Source organism: Eumetopias jubatus, unplaced genomic scaffold, assembly GCF_037043125.1.
Source record: "Eumetopias jubatus isolate StellerSeaLion01/CBP00866 unplaced genomic scaffold, mEumJub1_p1.0 scaffold_11, whole genome shotgun sequence".
NCBI classification, from domain to species: Eukaryota; Metazoa; Chordata; class Mammalia; order Carnivora; family Otariidae; genus Eumetopias; species Eumetopias jubatus.
The window spans coordinates 42,557,753-42,583,073 of record NW_028274817.1 but is presented as its reverse complement, the minus strand read 5'-3'; the positions used below and the strand labels follow the sequence as shown (position 1 = coordinate 42,583,073).

The window sequence follows — 25,321 nt, the reverse complement described above, 5'->3', positions numbered from 1 at the left end:
TGACATCACGGGCAACCTCCATATCTGATTGGACAAAATGCAACGCAGGGGAGCGGGACTCTATGCCAGGCCGTGTCCCCTGTGACGGCATACCCTCGAGCTTCACATCACATCGGACAATCAGAGAAGGATCCAGTGCCCACTTAACTTGTTGGGACTTCGGTTAGAAGATCTTTCAAACATTCCATTTCATTGTGCCTTTTGTCTGCTCATTTTCAACATCAAAACAGTAACAGATCTTAGGAGAGTCCTGTTTTTATTGGAATACGTTATATTGCACATCATTACCATATTTCTGATAAGCAGTAAGTGCCATTGGATCAGGACATGCTAGAAACCAGGACGCTCTGGAGACCCAGAGTCAATGTGTCCATCTCTTAAAATGACACCAAATGTAAAGTGGTGGTGTTGGAAACACACGAGTACATAGGGAGAGAGGAAGAAAATGATGCCTGGGTTTAAACAGGCATGTGTAACAGGAGGTAGCAATATTGGAGCACCTTCCCTTTCTATTCAATTGCTTTGTGTGTGGGGGGGGGGCAAATTTTTTGGCAGGTGGGGAGCAGCACACAAGAAAGAGAGGCATAAATTGGACAAATCCATTTTCATTTATCTACCCAAAGGCAGTATATTAAGAAATTACAATTAAGAGGTGTGTGGGGGGGTATTTCAACTGGTCATAAGTAATTACACATCTTATAATAGCTCCTGGTGGTGCTAGTTTGTAAATGCTGTAAGGAAGGGCCAACAGAATGGGATAAACCAGAGCTGAATCTTATTTCCCCATGTTTTCTGCACAAAGCGAGAGGTGAGTATGTGAGATTGGGGTGGCTGTCTGTCGAAATGCTGAAATGCCTGGGGCCCTGTGATCCTTCAGGTGTGTCCACAAGAGATAACCAAAGATCCCAGAAATTCTCAAGCAGAGCTCTCCTGTGCGTGCCTGGCCTGCCCCAGTGGGGCAAGACCAGCGTAGTGCCCAGTAGTGCCCAGAGTAGAATGGAGAGAAAGTCAAGCAGCCACGAATCCCCAGCGAGCCTCCATTCTGTCACAGTCACTGGCATACCTTTTCAATTTTCTTGCCAAGCAACCAGATGCTGATCTTCTCAGATGGCAAAACCACTACTCACAAATAAATCAGAACAGGCCTGGGCACACAGGCCAGTTTGTCAGGACCGGTTTACTTACCTTTCCAAGTCACTACTATCATTGTCAGCTGCTCAGCCTAACTCAACAGGTGCCACTACAGGAGAGGAGAGGGAGAAGGACAAGTCCCAGAGGGCGCATTCCCAGTGTACTGCAAAGTCCTCTTCCTCCTGACAGCCTGGAACCTGCAGCTAGCACAGATGGGTCCCCCTGAAGATCCTTTCCCCTCTTCTGGCTTTCCAGGCATTGTATCAACTAATCAGAGTTGGTATTAAGCTTCCTGTTCCCTCTCTCAGAAGTACCACAAAAGCACGCCAGTGAGAAGAAAGGTCAACCAACAACACTTGTTCCCTGATGCCCCAGCAGGGGAGCTTCGGGAAGACTTCACCAGAAGCACCAAAATGGTAGGCTTTTCAGCTTTGGCTTACTGAGAGAGTCTGACCTCCATATCCCAGGCCCCTAGTTCCAGAGGAATGACTGGCCAATTTGGGGCCATTTCTCCTACTACTCAGAATGGACTGTTGTCCTGGGCTAAGTCACCATGGCTTGGGCAGGAACTCTCCCATGGCCAGCAGAGTGCTGGTGCAAATCAAGAGACATAATTGACGAGCCCCTGCCCCGAGTCCTGACAGAGACCCTCAGGAGAAACGGCAAAGACCATAGTCTCCAAACACAGCACACAAAGAGGTAGTCATACAGATAAAAACACCAGAAAGGTTTTTAGTGATTTTATCAGCATTTTCCAAGTTTAAAATTGTTTTCTTAACAGTAGTTAGGTTGTAAAAACAATACCCGCACACTAGAATTGCTGACCAAATATAAGTGTTGTTGGCTGGAAAACAAAACAAAACAAAACGAAACGAAACAAAACAAAACACCAATTTACCCAAATTGTCTAGGAAACCACCAGAGGGACCTATATTACTCAACTCTTGTTGATCCGACATTGGATGTGGCCAGCAGGGGAAGTCCCAGAGCTCGGACAAGGCAGCTTTCTGTAGTGGAGGGAGCGCCTAAAAGGGCTAATGGCCGAGGACTACCAGCTGACTGCACTCTCAGCAGCTGAAGCAGAGTCTGTCTTTGAGGAGAGTTCTGGTTGGAACATCTTCATGTCTATGATAGCCTCATTATCAAATGATACTCTGGCCACCCAGGCAACCGTAGTTTGACAGTGGTTTTCTCTCAGCACTAGCTTTGGCTTCCATTTTTGGTGAAAAGAGGTATGTTATCACATTGTTTGGTATTCCATTTTTAGGCACCGTGCCCTGTGGTCTGCTAGCTTGCTCTCTATGCTTATATCCTGGCTTTACTACAATGCATCCACGTGTGCTTCCTGAATCAGGGATATCATGGCTGCCTTAAATTTGGGGAAATTACCAGACATTTGTCTTTGAATATTATTCTTCCAAAATTCATCCAAGTTTCTGCTTCTGGAATGCCGCTGAGATGCATTTAATAACTACTTACCCCTTTCCTTAAGTCTCTTTGCCTCACTTCCATCCCATTTTTGTCTTTAGCCTTCTATGAGGCGTTCTGTCTTATTTCTTTCACTTCTCTTCTAGCACACCCATTCTCTCTATCTGGTATGTGTCCTTTGTTGTGTAAACTTTGGTGGATCTTTTAATCTAGCGCTTAGTATTTTCAAGACTAGACAACCATTTAAGACATTTTTGATAACGAGTCGCTTCCTACTCACATTTTACATGTCTTGTAATTATTTTCTCAAGATGTTACTTATTCATGTGTCAGAGAGCGAGAGCGCACAAGCAGGGGGAGCGGCAGGCAGAGGGAGAAGCAGGCTCCCCGCTGAACAGGGAACGTGATGTGGGACTCGATCCCAGGACCCTGGTATCATGACCGGAGCTGAAGGCAGATGCTTAACCGAGGGAGCCAGCCAGGCGTCCCTCTCCTAATTATTTATATGAAAGTTTTAACCGTGTTTGGAAGTTGGCATTTGGTCATAATTCTTTGGAACTTTCCAGTTTGGTTTCTTGTTTAATTTTGAGAGGGGCGGCTTGTTTTGGGATTGTCTGCTTGTGTAGGAGGACTTTATCTGCAGGAATCCTGTAACAGCCTCAATTAAGGTTACTCCTCCAGGAAGGATTAGAAGTGCATTTGCCATGTGTCTGGGTTTCTGACTAGGAACTGTTGGCATCATGCTGGCAGTGCTAACCCGAACCCCAGAGCTACACCAGGACACTCGTGTGAAAGCACATTCTCAGGGAATTTTTCCCCCCCTCTCTCAGAACTAAGGACCGGGAATAGAATTTTCCTTGGCATCTCCTTTTCCCAGTAGGAAAGAGTCCAGTTTTCTCAAAGTCTGTGGTCATTCAAGCACCACTTCACGCAAAGCCGAGTATGTAATGCGATGGTTCTTACTTGCTCAGGCCCATGTAGCAAGAGGTAAACAACAACAACAACAATAATAACAAAGTGTACATTCAAATAGCCTGAGTTCAGATACATGGTCGGCATCAAGGGAAATCGTTTTACTACTATTAATCTGAGCAATTCTCCTCTGACCTGATGGAAGTGGTGAGAGAGACGTCCACGCACAGGCCTGAATTCATATCCTTCTCCTCATGGTTAAAAGCATACAACTAGTCAAACAAAGAAACAAACAGCAGGTAAAGTATAATTCCAATTTCCCACTCAATCACAGAGGCTGAGTACCCAGTAGGACTCTTACTGGTTCAGCCTGAGACACCTGACCGCACCCTAGGCCCAATGCTGCGGGTCAGCGGCTCCACATCTCTGAATGGCTAACTCACAGCTGACTGAAGCTTGAGTTGCCTTGCCTAGAAGCCTCCATCATCCTCATGAATCCCATCTGCAAATCCTGAAGGTTTGTGATTTCCACAAGAAAAGATTACAGCCTTGGGAAGAATAGAATTAGCTAAATCTGGCCTACTTAAAGTGTTAGCTCCAGTTACTAGGGACCCTGGAATAGGAATTGTTTCCTGAACTTTCTGATTTAGCGATTTCTGTACCTAGATTGGGTCCTGTCTTCTGTTTTTCCATGAATTCCATAAGAAAAGTAATGTTGAGTAAGTTGGATTGGGGGGCACGTGGGGGTTGCGTTGTTTAAGCGGCTGCCTTTGGCTCACGTCATGATCCCAGGGTCCTGGGATCAGGCCCCTCATCACGCTCTCTGGTCAGTGGGGAGCCGGCTTCTCCTCTCCCTCTGCCTGCTGCTCTGCCTACTTGTCCTCACACTTGCACTCTCGCTCTCTATCAAATAAATAAATAAATCCTTTAAAAAAAAGTTTGATTGGGGATGGTCGACTTATTAGTACTAGTTTCCCAGGGTTGTTGCTTATAATTTGTTACTTAAGTGACAAATCCACTTCTCTCAATCAGTCTTTACCGTTAACCACACTATTAGAGAATGAATGCTCACCAGATGGCCTGTGTCCTCAGTTGCCTTCAGAAGTGATCAGGGGTACTCATTTCCATTTTGCCTAGGCCTCAACATCCATTTTCCCTCACTGCATCTTGGAGTTTGTATCTGTCCCTCACCTTCACACTCCCAGTCTTCTCGGTCTATGTGGTGCATTCAGTGTTGTTTTACTCATGCTCCTATTTGATTTCTGAAAGTACGGACCAAAGCACCCAAAGGAGTGCCATACTGTCCTAATGGATTCCATTTCTTATTATGACTTCTCACATAAAACGCTACATATGAGACTGGTATGTAAGAGCAAGACGGAAAACCTTTGTGTGTCACATGGACAAACACGGGGACTTTGAAACAGCAACAATGAGCATGACAGAAAGGAAGTGCCTCAGTTGAATGCTGCTTAAGCAAAGAGGCTCACCGTTGTATCTTTGAAAACGGGCATGGTGGTGAAGAGCCTTTAGCTCCCCAAATAGTTTTCCCCATCTTGAGGCACTACCAAGGACAAATTACTGGCTGTGATTTCCTCATAATGTTTCCCACTGGCCTTAGAGAATACATTCCATACTTTTCCAAATCCTTTCATTAGATTTTTTAATTATTCCAGAGAAACAATAAGCAAGAAACCTTGCGAGGGTGGCCACTGATCTTAAATTCTTACTGTAACGATCCCAAGGAGAACTCCGGACATATAATGGCTCATCCGAGTTCTTCTACATTGGAACAAACAAAGAACAAAACAACAACAAAGAACCCGGACTTGGCACCTAGTGATGGAAGAGGCATTGCACCCCTTCACGTCTTTGCTACACACAAAAGCCTTCTCTGGTATCCTTCGTTTTCTGCAACTGCCCACCCTATTTTTCTGGAAGTCATATTGTTCTGCCATAGCTAAATAAATTTTGTGATGTGACACTTCAGGAGGTTCCTGGGGCACTTCTGATGGGCTAAGGAAAGTTTTTGGATTTTTGGAGATTATCCAGATTTGTTTGGCAGGGAATGTCATCGTTCACAGGGGCATTTACAAAGTATTTCAAGAGTACAAAAGCCATTCTCAAAATATCGACCAAAGATGGATTGCCAAAAATACCGTAATCAATTTCTAAAAATTGAAATCAGAGTATATTCACTTTTGCAGAGATTGGAAGCTAGAAAAATGAAAAATATGATAAAATTAAGCAACATTAATACCATCTTGAGGAAAAAGGTGGTGAATGAGGTCACCTCACTTCTCTAACGGGACAACAAGTAATCTATATGATGGAAGAAGCAGTGCATGTGCCCATGTACAGCTCGGTTTTCGCATCTCAGATGGGTTGTTCTATACCCCATCCCACCCTCCACCTGCACCAAAATCATATGAAGACATCCTTAACCCCCAGGACCTCCAATGGGATCATATTTGGAGATAGAATCCTTAATGAGGCAATCAAGCTAAAATACCGTCTTTCGTATGCACACTAATCCAAAATGATTTTTGCCTGTATAAAAGGGGGGAATGTTAACACAAAGACATGCGCATAGAGAAGAAAATGTGGAAAAAAAACAAAACAAAACAATAGGAAGAGTCAGTAATTTATGAGCCCGAGAGAGGTACCAGGATCTGATTCTTCTCTCACACATCTCAGAAGGATGTAACCTGGCCCACAACCCTTGATTTGGACTTCTAACCTCCAGAACTGAAACAATACATTTCTGTTAAGCTTCCCAGTCTGTGGTACTTTGTAAGGATAGACTTAGCACACTTATGCAGATCTTGATGCCAAAGTGGGATGATGTTTTAACAAAGGCTTAGGGAGTTGGGAGTGACTCTGAAACTGGGTAATGTGAGGGCGGGAAGAAACTGGGTAATGGGTAAGGATGGTAGCATTTTGAGATACATGGCAGAACAAGCTGAGATTGCTTTGAGGGACTTTTGGTTGAAATATGGACATGAAGTGTATTTCAGGTGAGGGCTCATACAGAAAAGAGGAGAGCTATGGGGAAAGACTTTATCATCTTAGAGAATACATAGAGCATCATGAAAATTATGTTGCTAGAAATGTGAGTGAGAAGGGTGCTTCTGCTGAGATAGCAGATGGAAATTAGAGGCATGTTATTGGAAACTTGAGGAATGGCCATCCTTGTTATCAGGTGACAGAGTATTTGCCCTCACCATGTGCCAGTGTTTTGTGTTTGGTGAAGACTAGAACGTTCACATGATGAGCTGGGACAGATAAGCTGAGGGGATTTGTAAGCACAGGGTTGAAGGCATGGCCTGGTCTCCCCTTGCTGCTCATAGTAAATGCCAGAGGAGAGACCTAAATTGAAGAATGTAGCGTGAAATGAGATGAAACTAGCATGCGATGATTTGCAACCTTCTCAGCCTAACCAGGTAGCCTGCTTTGGAAAAAGGGCCACGGGCGTGCCTGGAAAACGATCAGTTGGGAGCTTAGGCATGTGACACGTGGGTCCAATCGACCATCTCAGCAGGAGCCAGGAATGGAGATACTGTTATGCAAGACAAACGTGTGGAGGACCCTACTGTGCAATAGCTTGAACCCTTTGGAATGTAGGGAAAGCCAACAGGTGTCTTATTCTGAGAATTTGATGCTGGCTGAAAGGTGGCTAGCCGGAACTCAAGGGAAAGAGATGGGACAGACAACACGAAGGAAGACTGTTGGGACTGCTGGGATTCGGCAGGCGAGAAAAGGGCCCACAGCTATATCTCACTGGGAACATGGGCTATTCTTCAGGAAAGGGGGCAAATGACCCCACAGAAGGTTCAGTGGCTGGCAGGGCTGCCACTGCCACTACAGACCCAGAGGCGCAATGCCAGGATCTGTAGAGCCATCTTCTCCTTGATTCCTGAGAACGAGGCCACCTCCTGGGTTCCAAAGTTTAGGAATACTTGGCCTTCAGAAGAAGGTACTGCAGCAGCCCTGGATAGGTTGGAGGCCGTCACTTCCCATGGCAAAGAGTGTGGGGCTGCCACCCCTTTTGGGAGCAGAGCTCGGGACCTAGAGCCAAAGAGGATTCTTTTCCACCCTTATGATCTAATATAATGTTTCCTACTAGGACCCAAACTTGCTCTGGGCCCACGAACCCTTGTTTCCCTTTCCAATACCTTGATTTTGGAATAGTAGTGACTGTCCTGTGCCTGTCCGTCCATTGTGTTTTGGCAGCAGGTAACTTCTTGTCTCCTGTCACACATTCTCAGCTGGGCAGGAATTACGCCTCAGCATTAATCAGAGCTGGAAATGCACCCTCATCTGGTGTACAGGATATTTAGATGAAATTTGGCCTTTGCATTGTTGCTGGAATGGGCGAATTCCTTCTCCGATTGTCCGATGTGATGTGAAGCTCGAGGGTATGCCGTCACAGGGGACACGGCCTGGCATAGAGTCCCGCTCCCCTGCGTTACATTTTGTCCAATCAGATATGGAGGTTGCCCGTGACGTCAGGAAATGCAGCGACTGTAAATGGGCCAGCGCCCCCTCGGCAGCCGCCATTGTCCTTCCTTCCAGGCTGTCGGGAAGGCGAGCCCCACATGGCTGAGCCTGGCTGTGAGACCCCTTCTGGGGAATGCCCGGGCACGGAGGAACCCACAGCAGCGGACCCGAAGAGCCCGAAGCACGAGCAGCCAAGCCGCCAATGCCGCCGCCGCCGCCGCCGCCGCCGCCGCCGCCCCAACAGTTTCGCCGCCTACTTCCCCAGGGTTCTGAAGCAGGTTCACGAGGGCCTGAGCCTCTCGCAGAAGACCGTGAGCATCTTGGATTCGTTCGTTAAGGACATCTTCGAGCGCATCGCCGACGAAGCCTCTCGCCTGGCCCGCTCCACCAAGTGCTCCACCATCACCACCAGGGAGATCCAGACAGCCGTGCGCCTGCTGCTGCCCGGGGAGATTGGCAAGCACGCCGAGTCCGAGGCCACCAAAGCCATCATCAGGTACACCGTCTGCCGATGAGCTGCCTCCAGACCACCTGACCACCTTGCAAACCAAAGGCTCTTTTCAGAGCCACCTCACTTGGCGGGAAAAGGCCTGTAGGCTTTAAAAAGTGGGACAAACTCTAGAGTTTTTGTTCTCGTTGTGGCATTCTGTGGATATTTAAAGTAGTTTTACTTTGAACCAAACATGATCGGCACTGCTTTCATCTATATTTGCGTGCAGTTTTTCCCTTGGACAACTGTGGACTCTGCTTAACCATGCCGCTTTTCTGGGCTTTCCTATGCGATCATTTCTGTTTGATATTTCTGTAGGTCCGCCTCAATGGGGGTTATTTTTGTTATAATGATGTTTACCTTTTTCTCTCTCATTCTCTCATGAGCGTGTGGTGAATTTTCCAGAGGTTCGTTATGGGTGATATGGCAACAGATAAAGTGCAGAAGCTGAAATCAGAATCTGTCTGACTTCTGTTAGGCGGGTTATTGAAGGGATTTTTAAGTATCTGAAGCAACGTCAATATCCTTTATGCTCTTATAGAAAAGATATTTTTCATATGCATTTGAAATTTATGTTAACGTGATATAATGGGTTCCTAGTATAATTTTTAAATGGATTCTGGAATACATATGAACATTTCTGTCTTAATATTTTGTACAGTAAATATTGGCAGATGTTATTGACAGTACAGCTTCGGTGGTTCCTCTTTATTTATTTACTTGTTTTTTGTTTTGTGTGTTTTTTTAATCAGGTCTTTTATTTCAACAGCAGAGAAAGCAGTACTGTCCTATTTGTGATAATATCACCATAGCACTATACAATGTTTGTTAGTTTACAGCATAATTGTACAGGTACTCTTTTATCTGGTGTTTACAACAATGCCATCATAACTAGTTTATTACAGAAGCAATTCAGATCCAGAGAGCACAGACTCCCAAGACTCGTAAGTGCAAGGTCAGTTCTTGAAGGCAGGAGAGCCACGCGCTTCACCAGGGTCCATAAGAAAATGTGGAGAAAAGAGATACAATTGATGTAATTTTCCTGGTGCTGAAGAAAACTGTATTTGGTTACTTCTTACCTCTCATTTAAATTCGTCATCTCCTTTATCTTCTCACCCCACCCCCACCATTCTTACTACCTTAAGATTGAAAATATGGCTCATTCATTCACTCAACAGAATCCTTGGTATCTACTATATCTGGAATAGACACTGCAAATATGTCTATGTGTAAACAAACAAACAAACAAACAAACAAACAAACATAAGAGCCATCCCTACTTCAGGTTGCATTTGCTTACAGTACGCTAAGGTTCCTGTTTCTTTCTAAGAGGCGTAAAGTTTCCCAAGATAAAGCTGTCCTAGGTATTTACTCATTTGCAGGGCAATCAGATCAACTAAAACTATTTAGGTTCTCTTTTTTTTTTTAGCGTTTACATCTTTTTAAAATTTAATTTCCAAATATTCACAGATACCTTTCGACTGTAATGCTGATAAAGAGATTTCTTGTCACTTTCTGGCTCTAATAAGAAGGATAGGAGCATTTCATCAGCATAGGTGGTATTAAGATTTTGTTTGAGATCTATGTGCTCAGAATGACAATTTTGCTTTTCTAAGACATTTCAGGTAACTTATTAGATATCCAACATGCCCTTCCAGTAGCTTCAGCAGCCATTGCAAACACTCTTTTCTCTTGGTTTATTTAAGTAAGTTATCGATGTTCCAATATTAAAATTTCCTTAAATTTGTGGAAGGGAACCCCTTCATCGGAGGCACTTCGAAGAAGTTTGTAGCCTGGACATAGGTATTGTATGGTTTGTTTGCTGATGTCGTTTAGGCCTACCTTCCCCAATCAGAAGTGATCTGAAAGCTGTAAGTTCATCTGAGCTCTTTCATTACTCCCAATTTTATGAGCATTCACAACTATTTCTTAACCTCATTGAAATGCAAGCCCGAAACTAATCACCCTGCTTCATTCTCCAACTGATTCCTCTTTCTTCAAAAGGAGTTGTTGTCACAATCCCTGAGTGAGTGATTTTGCATTTTCTCACACGAAGGGCTCCAAGATGCCCTAAGATTAAGAATGTCAATGTGCTGCCTGAAGCTTTCTGCTGTACCTACCTTTAGAAGGTGCTCAAACAGGTTCTCCCTGATGACATTATCTATTCTGAGGGTATGACCATCATGTGCCCCGCTGTTAGTGATCGTCTCCATCATCGAGTGAACTACTTTTGAGAGCACTCAGTCAGCAGATCCAAGTAAAGCAGATCCCGGTAAAAACAAAACCGGGAATGTGAACTTCCTGAGAAGAGAGACCTTGTCTCCTTTGCTGTCATATATCAGGAGGGAGTACCATGTATGGCGCTTGGTAGGGACTCAGTAGTTGGTGAATAAATACGGGAAGACGGATGAGAGCAGATGTTCTAGAGTCCCAGAAGAGGCGGTGACGGGTTGGGATAGAAAATGCAAACCGCAGTGGGTTGAGGAGTGAGATGAGGTAGATGAGGAATGGAGATAGAAATCGGGTACTCTTTCAAAGAAAAGGGATACCGGTCAGGAAGTAGGAAGAGAGTGTTAATGGTATCACAGAAGAGGGGCTTTATTTTAGGACTGGGAGATAGGAAAATGTCTAGAGGTAGTCTGTAATACTGGCTGAATCTCAGGTAATGGTGTTGCTGTTACATTAATATCATCATCACCATACCTCTACCATAGGAATTTCCATTAATTACTCCTTTCATCAGAACCCCAGTGCACCAGTTCTCTATTCCTCCACTTGGGCTGCAAGTTCTCCATCAAGATAGCATTCTTCTGAGCTCTGTCATGTATAGGCTGTGTGGCATTCAGCAATTAAATGCTGCTTCTTAATCAAACTCTGACTGTACATTTCTTTGTTCCAGGCGCTGGCAACACAAAGCACCAGCAATGGGGAACATTTCAGGAGGACTTACTAGGAGTCAGGTGTCAGGAGCTTTATATGCAGGTATTTTTAATCTAAGAAACACATAATGCCTCATATATACTAGAAATATTTCTAAGCACTTCAAATGTGGTAACTCATTTTACCCTCTAAGAGTCCCATGTTCCAGACGGGGAGACTAAGGCACAGAAAGATGAAGTAAGTTCCTCAATTTCAATGAGCTATTCAGCAGAAGAGGTAGCATTGGAACCCAGAACACCCGGCGCTAGGTTTTGGGCCCTCACACCACTACAGTGTAAAGCTCCTGGCTTCAGCTTGACAACAGTCTAGTGAAGCTGCTACTATTATTCTCCTCCATTTTCCCCTGAGGCTCAGAGAAATTAGGTTACTTTCCTAAAGTCACACAGCTGGTAAGTGGTAGACCAGGTTTGAATGAGGTTTCTCTGACTCGGAAGCTTATAACCATTTGGATGGCATGTAAAGTCAGTTTCAAGCTTTTTGCTACATGTGCATATCACCAATCCAATTGTTTATTGAATAGAGCTATTTTAAGGAACTTATTTTCAAGATATTTGAAAACATTTTCCTAAGCCGTAATATCTGCAACGTCACAGGATAACATGGTGTTTGTGTATTTTAAATTCACACTAAGTAAACTGCTTAAGTGTAAGAAAAAAAATCTGTGTGCCACTTAAAACCATCTCGTGTGCCTGCAGGGGCATGTATACCACACTTGGGGATGTATTGCCTTCCATAACACTTTTCACCCACGGCCCACCCTTCATCCCCAAAGTTCTGTTCAGACCCCTTTTCCTAAAAATCACAGGGGATGTTGGTTTCCTTCCTGGACTCAGAAAGACATACATTGAGTGGAGTTCCTAGGTTGCTCACAACCCACTGGTCAGAACATTACTTGCATTGCAGTGATGTTTGGTGGGGAGAAGTGGACGGCTAGTTCCAGGGAATCATTCACCATACACAGCAGAGCTAACGAAAACTCTGATCGACTCTTTTAGAACGTTTTAGTTTTGTGGCAAAACACTACTGTCTTAGGAAGGAGAAGAGAAGCAGAGTGGGCTCTCTACTAAAACATGTGCTGAAGAACAGGAGGGGCCAACTGGTAAAGTGCCTGCTGGAGTTGGCAGGATAGCCTTGGATCGTGCTCGAAAGACATGTCAGAGATCTCAACCCACCACAGTTGTCAGTAAAACACTGAGTTTTACTGGTTGGAATGCAAAAGCAAGCCATGTACACCTTTTCTGCCAAGGCTAAAACCTCACAGGTGAAGGGAGTGTTTGAGGGTGCTTAGCGTCCAACAAAGCCCTCCTTATACCCACTTCCCAGGGACCTGGTTGAGGGAAATTAACCAGACTTGGGGAGGAAGGCCAGGGCTGGGTCAATGGGCTGACTTCGTGTGCCATGTGGGAGGAAATGGTACAGCCGAAATTTATTGAGTGCTCATTACCTCTTTTGTGTTAAGCCTTTTACTTCCACCATCTCATTTAATGCTCATAACCACCCTCTGACGTGGGTACTACTTTCATTCCCTTTTTTACTGATGAGACAGCACAGGCTCAGGCAACTTCCCTAGTGGCATACAACTGGTAAATAGTAAAGCTAGGATTTGTACCCAGGTCGGTCTGACTTCATATCATGTAAAACCAGGCTATATCCTGCGGACTGAAAGAGATACTTAGGATGTTTCCATATCTTGGCTGTCGTAAATGATGCTGCAATGTACATGTTAGTGCCCATTGTACCCGTTTTCTCTGGTAAATACCTCCAAAGTGGAATGGTTGCATCACACGGTACTTCTAATTTTTTGAGGAACCTCCATGCTGTTTTCTACAGTGGTGCACCAATTTACATTGCATACATTACCGACAGTGCCCGAGACTTCCTTTTTCCCTCCGTCCTGTTCACAAGCATTTGCTATTCCTAGTCTTTTTGGTTATAGCTATTCTAACTGGTGGGAAGTTTTTCCTTGTTGTGCTTTTCATTTGTCTTTCCTTGATTAGTGATATACAAGACCTTCTCACGTAACTGTTGGGAATCAGTAAGGCTTCTATGAAAAAAATGTCTATTCGGATCTTTTGCCCAGTTTTTAATCAAGTTGTTTGATTTTTCTTTTTCATGCTCTTGAGTTTTTGGACGTCATTTTGTATTTTGGATATTAACCCTTTATCAGATACATGATTTGCAAGTATTTTCTCCCCTTGGACAGGTTGCCTTTTCATTTTGTTGACAATTTCCTTTGCTGTGCAGAAGCTTTTTAGTTTGATGTAGCACCATGTGTTTATATTTGTTGCCATTGTCCTTCCGCTAGGCGTCAGCTCCAAAATAAATAAATGAATACATTGCCAACACTGGTGTCAAGAAGCTTACCACCTATGATTTCTTCCAGGCGTTTTATGGTTTCCCGTCTTACGTTTAATCTTTAGCCCATGGTGTAAGGCGGTGATCCCATTCCATTCTTTTGCATGTGGCTGTTCAGGTTTCCCAATAGCACTGAAGGGACTGTTCTTTCCTCCGTTGTATATTCTTGGTTCCTTTTCTAAATTAATTGACCGTATATGTATGGCTTTCTTTCTGAGCTCTCTATAGTCTCATCGGTTGCTATCGGCATCTGTTTTTATGCCGATAGCATACTGTTTTGTTTGTTATAGCTTTGTAAAAGTGTTTGAAATGCAGGAGTGTGAGGCCTCCAGCTTTGTTCTTCTTTCTCAGGACTGCGCTGCCTATTTTCGGGTTTGTGTTTGTTTGATTGATCGATTGTTTGTGGTTCCATACAAAGTTTAGGATTCTTTATTCTGTTCTTGTGAAAAATGCCATTGAGTTTCGGTAAAGATTGCACTGGGTAGTGCACTGGTAGATTGCTTTGGGTAGGTTAGACATTTAACAATACCAACTCTTCCCATCCCCGAAGATGGAATATCTTTCCAATTATTTGTGTCTTCTTCAATTTTTTCTTCATCATCTTATAGTTTTCAGTGCACAGGTCTTTTGCCTCCTTGGTTAAATTTAATCCCGGTTATTTTCTTCCTTATGATACGAGTGTAGTTGGATTGGTTTCTTGATTTCTCTTTCTTATAGGTCATTTTCAGTGTGCAGAAATCCAACAGATTTTTGCAGTTTGATTTTCCTGTAACTTTACTGAATGCATTTATTAGTTGTAACAGTGTTTTGGTGGAGTCTCTAGGGTTTTCTATATGTGATATTAAGTCGTCTGCAAATAGTGACAGTTCTACTTCTTCCCTTACAATTTGGATGGGTTTTCATTTCTTTGCTGGCCTAAATGCTCTGGCTAGAACTTTCAATATTTTGCAGAATAAAAGTGGCAATTTGGGCGTCTTGATCTTGTTTCTGATCTCAGAGAAATTGCTTTCAGCTTTTCACCATTGAGTATGATGTTGGCTCTGTGCTTGTCACACATGGCCTTTACTATGTTGAGGTGTGTCCCCTCCATCCCCACTTCCTGAGAGGTTTTATTTTTATTTATTGAAATCAGAAAAGGGTATTAAGTTTTATCAAATACTTTTTGCTGCATCTACTAAGACGGTTATATGATTTTATCTTTTGTCTGGTTAATGCTGTGTATCACAATTATTGATTTGCCTATGTTGCACCATCCTTGAATCACAGAGATCAATTCAACTTGATCCTGGTGAATGATTTTTTTTTAATGTGCTCTTGGATTCCGTTTGCTAATGGTTTTTCTTTTATTGAGGATATCTGTGTCAATATTCATCAGGGATATTAGTCTGTCATTTTCATTTCTTATAGTGGTCTGATCCGGTTTTGGGGTCAGAGTAATGCTGTCCTTGTAAAATGAGTTTGGGAGGATTCCTTCCTCTCCAGTGTTTGGGAAGAATTTCTGAACTGTTGGTGCTGGTTCTTTAAAAGTTTAGGTAGAAGTCACCAGGGACACATCTGTTCCTGGGATTTTCTGCTTTGGTAGGTTTTGAGTAATGATTCAATCTCTGTACTTGATATTGGCCTGTCAGATTCTCTTTCTTCATGATTCAGTCTTGGTGGGTTGTGTGTTTTGGGAATTTATCCATTTCTTTTAGGTGATCCATTTGTTGGCATATAACCATTTGTAGTAATCTCTCATGGTCCTTTGTATTTCCGTGGTGTCAGTTGTAATGTCTCCTCTTTGATTACTGATTTTATTCATTTGAGTCCTCTCTCTGTTTTTCAGAGCTAGCCTAGCAAAAGTTTCACCAATTTTATTTCTCTTTTCAAATATCCAGCTCTTACTTTCACTTATGTTGTCCATCCTTTCCTCCTTTCTCTGGTACATTTATTTCCTCTCGAATCTTTGTTACTTTCTCCCTTCTCCTGCCTTTGTGTTTAGTTTGTTCTTTTTCCTAGCACCTTGAGGTGAAAAGTTAGGTTGAGGTCATTCTTGTTTCTTAATGTAGGTGTTTGTCACTGTATGTTTCCCTCTTAGAACGGCTTTAGCAGCAACCTATATGCTTTGATATGCTGTGATTTCATTTGCATTTGCTTCTGGATTTCCCCTTTTGATTTCTTTTTGACCCAAGTGTTATCAAGAAGCATGTTGTTTAATTTCCACATACTGGTGAATTTTCTACCTTTTTGCCTGTTAGTGATATCTCATTTCATACACTTGTAGTTGGAAAAAATAGTATGATTTTAATATTCTTACATTTGCTAAGGGTTGTTTTGCGATCTATCTTGGTGAACGCTCTGTGTGCACCTGAGAATAATGTGTATTCTGTTGTTGTTGGATGAAGTGTTCCATATATGTCTTTTAAGTCCATTTTGCCTACAGAATGGCTCAAGTCCAATGTTTCCTTATTGATGTTCTGTCTGGAGGACCCATCCAATATTGAGAGTGGGCTATTGGAGGCGCCTGGATGACTTAGTCAGTTAAGTGTCTGTCTTAGCTCAGATCATGATCCCAGGTTCCTGAGATCGAGCCACTCGTTGGGCTCCCTACTCAGTCGGGAGCCTGCTTCTCCCTCTCCGTCTACCTGCCAATCTCCCTGCTTGTACCCACTCTCTTTGTCCAATGAATAAATAAAATTTAAGAAATTTGTATATTGGAGTCTCCTTTTATTATTGTATTATTTTCTATTTTCCTTTCGGTTTTTTAAGGATTTGCTCAATATATTTCGTTGCTCCAGTGTGGAGTGCATATTTATGATTGTTATATCTTCCTGAAGAATTGATCCCCTCGTCATTACCTAATGACCATCTCTGTCTCCTGTTAACATTTTGGCTTAAAGTCTATTTTGTCCGACATTAGTATTGCTAACCCTGCTCTCTCTGGTTTCCACCTGCATGGAATATCTTTTGCCAACCCTTCACTTTTTACCTCTGTGTGTCCTTAGAGCTGAGGTGAGTCTCTTGTAGGCAGCCTTTCGTTAAATCTTGCTTTTTGATCACTAAGCCACTGTACGTCTTTTGATTGGAGAATTCACTCCATTAAAAGAGTAATTATTGATAGGACTTACTAATGCCACCTTATTATTTGTTTCTTGGCTGTTTTGTAATTCTACTTTTCCCTTCTTCCTTTCTTGTTGCCTTCCTTTGTAAATTGACCATTTTCCATACTGGTGTGCTTTGATTCCTTTCTCTTTACCTTTTGTGTATCTATGGTAGATCCTTGCTTTGTGACTCCTGTGAGGTTTACATACAACATCTTGTAGGTATAACATTCTCTTTTACACTGAGAACAGCTTAACTTTGGTCACAGCCCCAACTCCATATTGTTATTCCCCACCCTTTTACTTTTATTACATCATTGTTTGGGTGTGTGTCTCTGTGTGTGTGTCTGTGTATCCATTAACAATTTGTTAAAACTACGCAAATTTCAATCCATTTATCTTTTATCCTTTATTCTTAGGTTACCCAGTCAGTACCTCTGCGCATTCACAGTATTTGGGTATTCTGAATCTGACTATATGCTTGCCTTTACCAGTGTGTAAAATGTATTGGTGTTCCAATTAGTGTCCTTTTTTTTCAGCTTGACGAACTCCTTTCGGCATTTCTTGTGATCCAGGTTTAGTCATGACAGGTTCCCTCAGCTCTTATTTATTAGGGAAAGTCTTTATTTCACCTTCAATTCTGAAGGACAGCATTGCTGGGTCAAGTATTTTTGGTGGGCAGTTTCTTTCTTTTACCTGTTTGAATATATCAATCATCCTATCCTCTCCTGGCCTTTAAGCCTTCTGCTGAAAAATCCACCGACAGCCTTTTTTTTTTAAAGATTTATTTATTTATTTTGAGAGAGTGAGAATGAGAGAGAGAGAGCACATGAGAGGGGGGAGGGCCAGAGGGAGAAGCAGGTTCCTCGCTGACCAGGAAGCCTGATGCGGGACTCGATCCTGGGACCGCAGGTTGATTACCTGAGCCGAAGGCAGTCGCTTACCAACTGAGCCACCCAGGCGCCCTCCACTGATACCCTTATGTGGTTTCCTTTGTATGAGAGAAAAAATTTTTTTCTCTTGATGCTTTTAAAACTCTCTCTTTGATTTTGGATTTAGACAATTTGATTGTTATGTGTCTCAGTGAAGCATGTTTTGGATTGTAATTTTGAGGTGACCTATTAGCTTCATGAACTTGGATATCCACATCTCTCCCCATGTTTGGGGAGTTTTCAGTCATTATTTCTTTCAATAAGCTTTGTACTCCTTTTTCCCTCTCTTCTCCTTTGGGGTGCCAATGATTCCCACATTATTATTTTTGATGGTATCCCATAACTCACATAGGCTTTCTTCATTTCTTTTCATTGTTTTTTATTCTTTTCCCATTTCTAGTTGTATGATTTCAATTGATATATCTTTGAGCTCACTGAGTCTCCCCTTTGATCATTCAAGTCTGCTGATGACGTTCTCTATTGAATTATTCAGTTCATTGTGTTCTTTAGCTCCAAATTTTCAGGTTAGTTCTTTTTCTTTCTCTTTGTTGAACTTCTCAGATTTGTTCTTGCATTGTTTTCCTGATATCATTAATTTGTTTATTTGTGTTCTCTTATAGCCCTGTGAGTCTTTATAGAACAATTTGGGTTGAATTGTTCGTCAGAGGATTCCCGGATCTCCACTTCTTTGGGGCCAATTACTGGAGGTTTATGGTATTCCTTTGGTAGACACAGGTTTCCCTCATTCTCATCACTGTTGCCTTGTGTAAGTGTCTGTGCATTTGAGGAAGCAGTCAGGTCTTCCAGACTTTATGGAGTCATTATGCAGTATGGATGTGCAGCATACTGGCTTGTTCTATGCCCCTGCATCTACTGGCACAAGGTGCTATGTATAGGGGCACATGGCAGCAGCAGGACATAGGGGGCTTGATGTCTCTTCAGTTCAGGGCACTGAGTGTCCACAGTGTCAACATCTGTGTGTTTGTCGATGAGCATGGCAGAGAGAATGCAGTGTCTAGAAGGGCTGTTGGGCTCATAAGTGGTGACCCCAGGACCCATAGCTAGGGACCAGGGTAGGCAGTAATGGTGGCCAGAGCCAGTGGTGTACACACACTAGGCTGTGAGGGTCTACTGCAGGTGTCACCTGCAGACACATTTGTGGTGATGGGGGCCAGGGAGGTAGCAAAAGCCAAGGCGAACTGTACATTCAGTGGCATCTGTAGAGTGCCTGGGTGCCAGTGGCTTCATGCTCTACCCCCAGGTATGGAGACAGCAGTGGAGTCCAGTGATGGGGTCTGGTTGAGGGTCATGCGGGTCCAAACCTGGAGGGAAAAGCTACCCATGGGCATGGTGATGTCAGCCACTGACAGATGGCAGAGCCTGATCTGAGCCCACAGTCAGCTACAGGGACCCTGGATGATGGTGGGCTCTTGTACAGCTGCAGTCTCTTCCCCTGGGCCTGCATACTGAGTTGAAAGCCAGTGATGGAGGTAGGGCTCGGGGTCTAAAGGTACACAGCTCCAGGGACTATCTACAGGTGTGTGTGGTATTGCTGGCCAGTAACAGATGACAGGGCCTGAAACAGACCCACGAGGACATTGGGGGAGGGGGTTCCTAGATGTCAGTATGCTGTCCTGTGGCCACACCATCTTTCTCCTGTGCCTGTGCGGTACAGTGAGTGCCAGTGGTGGGAGATCTGCCAGAGTGAGCCTTCTAGAGGTGCTCTCTGTAGTTGGGCATGGTGTTGCAGGGCAGTGACAGGAGCCTGAGCATGATTCCAATCCATAAGCAGCTGTTGGCAGGGGCCTGGCTGTTAGAGTGTTCACCTATCACTGCACAGTCCCCTCTGTGTGCATACCTGCCATAGCAGATGTCAATGACAGGCACCAGGCCATGGCATGCATGTGCATAGATAGTTAGAGGGGCTAGCCCCAAGTGCATGCAAGCTGGTGGGTCTGACAAGGGTACCTAAGATGGTGTCTTGCTCTTGCACAGCTGCTAGAAAAATGGATTGCCTGTAAGCTTAACTCCTGGATTCTGGTTGAGGTGGGAAAGGATCCAGGTGGCTATTGTTCTATTCTTGTGCAGCTTCAGAGAGTTTGGATGGTTATTCATGTGTTTCTGGGCACTGGCAGGGTGGGGTCTGTGTAGGGGTGTTGTTTGGAGAGAGGTCCGGGGCAAGGGAGGCCCACATGCTGACGTATGCCTGGCTTTAGGAACCTAAATATCACGGGGATGGTTGTCAGCATCTGTGTACCCAGCCAGTGAATCCATCAGTGGTGGAAGCTGCTGAGTTTGTCTGCACAAAATTCTCCATAAACTGCAGTCAGTCCAGCTGTGTATGTGCTAATAATAGTCTCTGCTTTTATTCCTTGTCCCTCGCCAACTCTCTTTGCTGCCACTGGTGCGGTAAAACTGACGGTAGACCTTCATGCAGTGCCAGGACAGTCTAGAGAAGCTGGGCACTCACTCCACATTTCCTTCCCTGGTGAGAGGAATTCTTACTAGCTGGGACATTTCTTCTTGGCCCAGAACAATGCTAGCTTGAGGGATGGAATGATGCAGGGAAAAGGAATTTGACTTCCTTCACTTCTTGTGTAATTCTGCTCTGCTTGGTTGTTTGGTTGACACTAGGGCTAGCGCCGCCTCAGTGGAATGGAGAGGTCTCCCAGATGGGTTTTGTTCACGAACCACCATCTAATCACTGATGCTGTCGAGGAATGGGAAAGCTGAGATCCCCATATCTCCATTTTTCTCCAATGTCTGAAATTACCCCATGTGAGGAAGAACACTGAGTTCCTAAAAGTGAAAGAATATTCATTATGCCAGTCCAATTATTATAATCAGCACAATAATTATGCACGTGGTTTTTCCTTAACCAAAATTCCCACGGGTGTGTGACAATATACCCGGTTTAGCCTCAAAGCCACCCAAAGTGATATGGACCCTGTCTAATTCCATTTCCCATGGGTTAACATTTTTCACCATTGCCTCTGTAGGAATATCGCGTAAGAAGAGGTAGGTACATAATTGACACCTTTCAGGATTTCAGAAGATTAAATACCTATTTAATGCCTTGCACACCTTACCCCATCTCAATTCTGGTTACCTTAAGACTTTAACTCGGAAGTAAAGACATTTAAGAAAAAATGATAACTCAGAGTATTACACCAACTGACACCAAATGAACACAAATTGTAAAGAATGTAATTGAGGATGATAGAAGAAGATGTGGGATGTAAGAAGGAATGATAATAGAATGAACTGGCAAATGAGGTAAATGATACTTTGATGGCATAAAATAATTATACTGATTATGGCAATTTAAGAAAAATGTTAACAAGATAGAACTAAACACAGGATTATGAATCACTTGGATAATGGGTTGTGTCCAAGGACATCACCTCATACCACTACAGGAAGTACTCTGCCATCACCTCCGGAGAGATCCAGACAGCGGAACACCTGCTCTTGCCCAGGAAAACTGGCAAGCATGCCGTGTCTGAGGCCACTGAGGACGTCATTCGGTACACCAGAGGCCAATGAGCTCCCTCAGGAGCACCTGACCACACCGCAAACCAAAGGCTCTTTTCTGAGCCACCTCACATGGCAGAAAAAGACCTGTGGCCCTCCAAAGTGCAGTCGACTCTAGTGTTGGACCTGTGCCGTTCTGCCGAGTTTTAAAAATTCTTATTGTGAAAGAAATGTTAAAAACATTATCCGCTCAACTTTATATATGTCTTCAGTGCAGTTTGTTATGAATTTTTCTTAACCATACTGCATTTCAGCACTTTTCAAAATGGTCATTTCTATTAGGTATTCCCTTAGGTCGGCCTCTTCAGGGATCTCTACGGTCAAAACTATTTGCACAAGAATTTTATTTACCTCACGCATTGTCATTCTCCCACCTGTGTACAGTCGTATCACCGAGAGATTTTGTTTTCAAAATGTGTGGTATAGCAATAATGAAAGTGCAGTAGCAGTTAAAACAATCACACTTACCCCATTCAGACTCCTTTAACATATCCCGTTATCCGAATTCACATAAATGCATAAAAGAGGACCCAAACACCGTGCAGAAAACTCAATCAAACGGTCTAGGAAAATGCCATGCTCAAGCCCCTGACCTTGTGAAAGGCCTACTTTGCTTCATTCAAATTTCTCTGATTCTGCGCCTTGGTAGCCTACCATCTTCCCTTTGACACAAAGGGCTTCCTGCCCTGCAATTTTGCCTGGATGACGGGGACGTCCAGTGAGAGCAGCTGTGCTCCCAGCCTCCTCCCCTAGCAGCAGCCAATAAGCAACTGGCAGCGCAGGATCCACAGCCACTGGCCCCAAGGGTGGTGGGGTGACCAGGGCTGAACCAATAACAGCTTTCCCGTGTCATGCAGCCTGGAGATTGAGGGGGAAGGTGGTGTGATTGCCTGCCTATGGGTTTCTGTTGAAGCTCTTCCTTTTAACCAGGGTGGTGGAAGTGGAAACATGCAGATGTCACCGTGGGACCTGTCCCTATCGTTTTGCATCAAAATAAGAGGAGGCCCTTTGGCAATTAAGAGGACAAAGGTGACTCCTTCCTCTAACCTCAAGTGATTTGACGGGTAGGAGGGCTTAGGATAATGGTAATGCACTTTAATACCCATTGTGTTTTCCTTCTTGGTGCATGGCCTTTTTTTCTTCCTTTCTTCCCTTTTCCTATAGGTACATGCTGAATTGCAAAGTAGTTGGTGATTATCCAAGAGCTTTCCATTTCAATGATTTCTAGCTTCCTATATACCTGTGAAGAGAGAACACAGTGGCAGGGTTGGGGTGGGAACTCCAATCCTTGGCAATTTGTTACAAGTTGCAAGAAAACCCACTATTTTTTTTTTATGTTTGCTATGTGTTCCATGTGAACTTCTAAACTAAATTCTAAATAACCTTTGATTTGAATGTAGAAACCTGTGAAAGATGTCATTCCCCGAAACAAAAGCTAGGTAAATTACAGCAATCCAACCTTTTCTGGAGCCCGTTAGAAGAGAGAAAAAGCCAAAAGCATTCCAGGGGGGAGAAAAAGAGCTTGCTTCATAAAAACCCTAGAAAAGCCTCAACGAAATCCAGTGGAAGTAAATCCTTGTGGGTGGTACCTAGAAATTGCCATATATAGTGTGAAGAAAATTTTAGAAGCCTAAGACTCCTTGCGGAGCCGTTTGCCTTTTCAGAGAAAGAACTGTGGACCGTTCAGAAAAGGAAAACTGAATTTCACTAAGTCTCTTAAATTCAATCAAGCTAAATGCTAGTGGTTCAAAATGCCCATGTTTGTCAATATGACATATGGATACTTTTCAAAGTTACTCATGCATATCGGTGTCATACACGTTGTAGTATGTAAAATGTAATTTTCAGAACCTCAATCCGCTAGAGTATGTGTGTGTGTGTTGCGTTTGTAATTTCGGAAATCAATTGGGAGGACTGGGAAACAACATTAAATGCACCATATTTGGACTGTGGATGGGACATTTGGAGTGGAAGTGTGAGAGATACACATGAAATCTGGGAAGGAGAAAGGAAAATGGGGTTTGATGTCAAAGACCAGAGTGGGAAAGGAGTACATCCGATTATTCCTATGAGTGGATGATTGAAGTAAAAGGTACCTAGTGAGCAATCATGGTGTAATGCTGTGGTTACTGAGATGAAGTAAGGGGAATGGCTACTGCTTCACTAACAAAGTATAAGCAACAACACGGGGGAAATAGCAGTAATAGGACAGGCATATACGAATCAGACTTTTTCAATGCTAGTCATAGTGTGAAATTCTTTGAAAAGCATAAGCAAGGACCCAAACTCAGTACGGAAATATCTAAATCCAAAAGTTCAAGAAACAACAAGTATTCAGGACCCCTCCCAACTGAGGCTGCTACTCTTAAGTCATTCAGATTTACCTGACTGTTCTTTTCAGGCTACAACCTTTTGTTCTTGAAAGGTCAGGCCTTAGTTACTTAGGGTATTGTGGGTATTGTGGAGCATCCGATTAGCGCAGCCCCACGCTTCTGAATCGGCCTCTGATGGACCTGCAGCCTCTGAGCCACCGCCATTGTTCCTATGCGTGAGGAGGTGTCTCAAGATGAGCCAATACGTGTCTTCCTTGGTCATTCCACCTGGGAGATTGAGAGGGAAGCACCGCCGAGTTTTTTTTTAATGAGCACAACCTGTTTATTCTTAAATTCAACATCCATAAAGCCACTCTGTCAGATTGCTGTCGAGGTTTGTAAATGCTGCTTTCAATTTCTGTGTTTACGCTGTTGTGGGAAGGTAACAGTTTGTGGATCAGCACCAGCCCAGGGGGCACATTTTGAGTAGCAATGTGATGGAAGTGTCTTGCCTGAAGGATGCTGGGTGTGAGCATCTGAGGAGGGGCTCAAACTCAGGTCTTCTCACTCCAGGTGCTGAAAGACGTGCTCCCCCGGCAAGCCTGCCACTGCATCCACCTGAAGCCTGTCTTCCCCTGTTAGCCATGGACAGAAGGAGGTCCCTGAGGTGGGTAGCAGTCCTTCAGACACAGCAACAGAGACATCACTCCCCATTCTCCTCATCTCCCCAACTATAGGCAACCGCTATTTCTGTTTTATGTCTCTGCGGTTTTGCCTGTTCCGGACATTTCATAAGAATGGAATCATACGATATGTAGCGTTTTCTGACTGGCTCCTTTCACTTACAAAATGACTTCAGTTTCGTCCAGGTTGCAGCATGTATCAGTACTCCATTCATTTCTATGGCTGAATAATATTCCCTTCATACCACATCTGTTTATCCATTCATCAGTTGCTGGACATTTGGGTTTCCCCCACTTTTTGGATATTATAAAAAATGCTGCTATAACTATTCTTTTATAAGATTTTATGTGGACATAGATTTTCATTTCTCTTAGGTATATACTTTGGGATGAAATTGCTGGGTTATACGTTATCTCTATGTTTAACGTTTTGAGGAACTGCCAGCCTGGTCACAAAGTGGCTGCGTGATTTTACTTTCCCACCGGCAACAAATGACAGTCCCACTTTCTCCTCATCCTCGATAACACTTTGTTATTATTATCTGTGTTTTTGATTGTAGCCATCCTGGTAGGTGTGAAGTGGTATCTCATTGTGGTTTTGATTTGTCTTTCCCCAGTGACTAATGATGTTGAACATCTTTTCATTTGCTTAGTGGACATTTGTGTATCTTCTTTGAAGAGATGTGCATTCAGATCCTTTGCCCATTTGTTAATGTGGTTATTTGTCACTTTATTACAGAGCTGTAAGTGTTCTTCCTATATTGTAGAGACAAGTCCCTTATCAGATATATGCACATATACTTGTAAATATTTTCTCCCCTTCTGTGGGTTTTCACTTTCTTGGTGATGTTTTTTTGAAGCATGGAATTTTTAAATTTTCATGAGGTTCACATTACCTATGTTTTTCTTTTATTGCTTGTGGTATCATATCTAAAATTCTGTTGCCAAATCTGAGGTCATGAAGATTTACCTCTATGTTTCCTCCTAATCGTTTTATATTTTAAACTCATATTTTGATCTTTGA

General features: G+C 43.4%; 1 pseudogene; it reads left to right on the top strand.

Moving 5' to 3' along the window:
* The first annotated feature begins 8,069 nt into the window (after window positions 1-8,069).
* LOC148163025 (histone H2B pseudogene) lies at window positions 8,070-8,486 on the top strand (annotated as a pseudogene).
* Window positions 8,487-25,321: the final 16,835 nt, after the last annotated feature.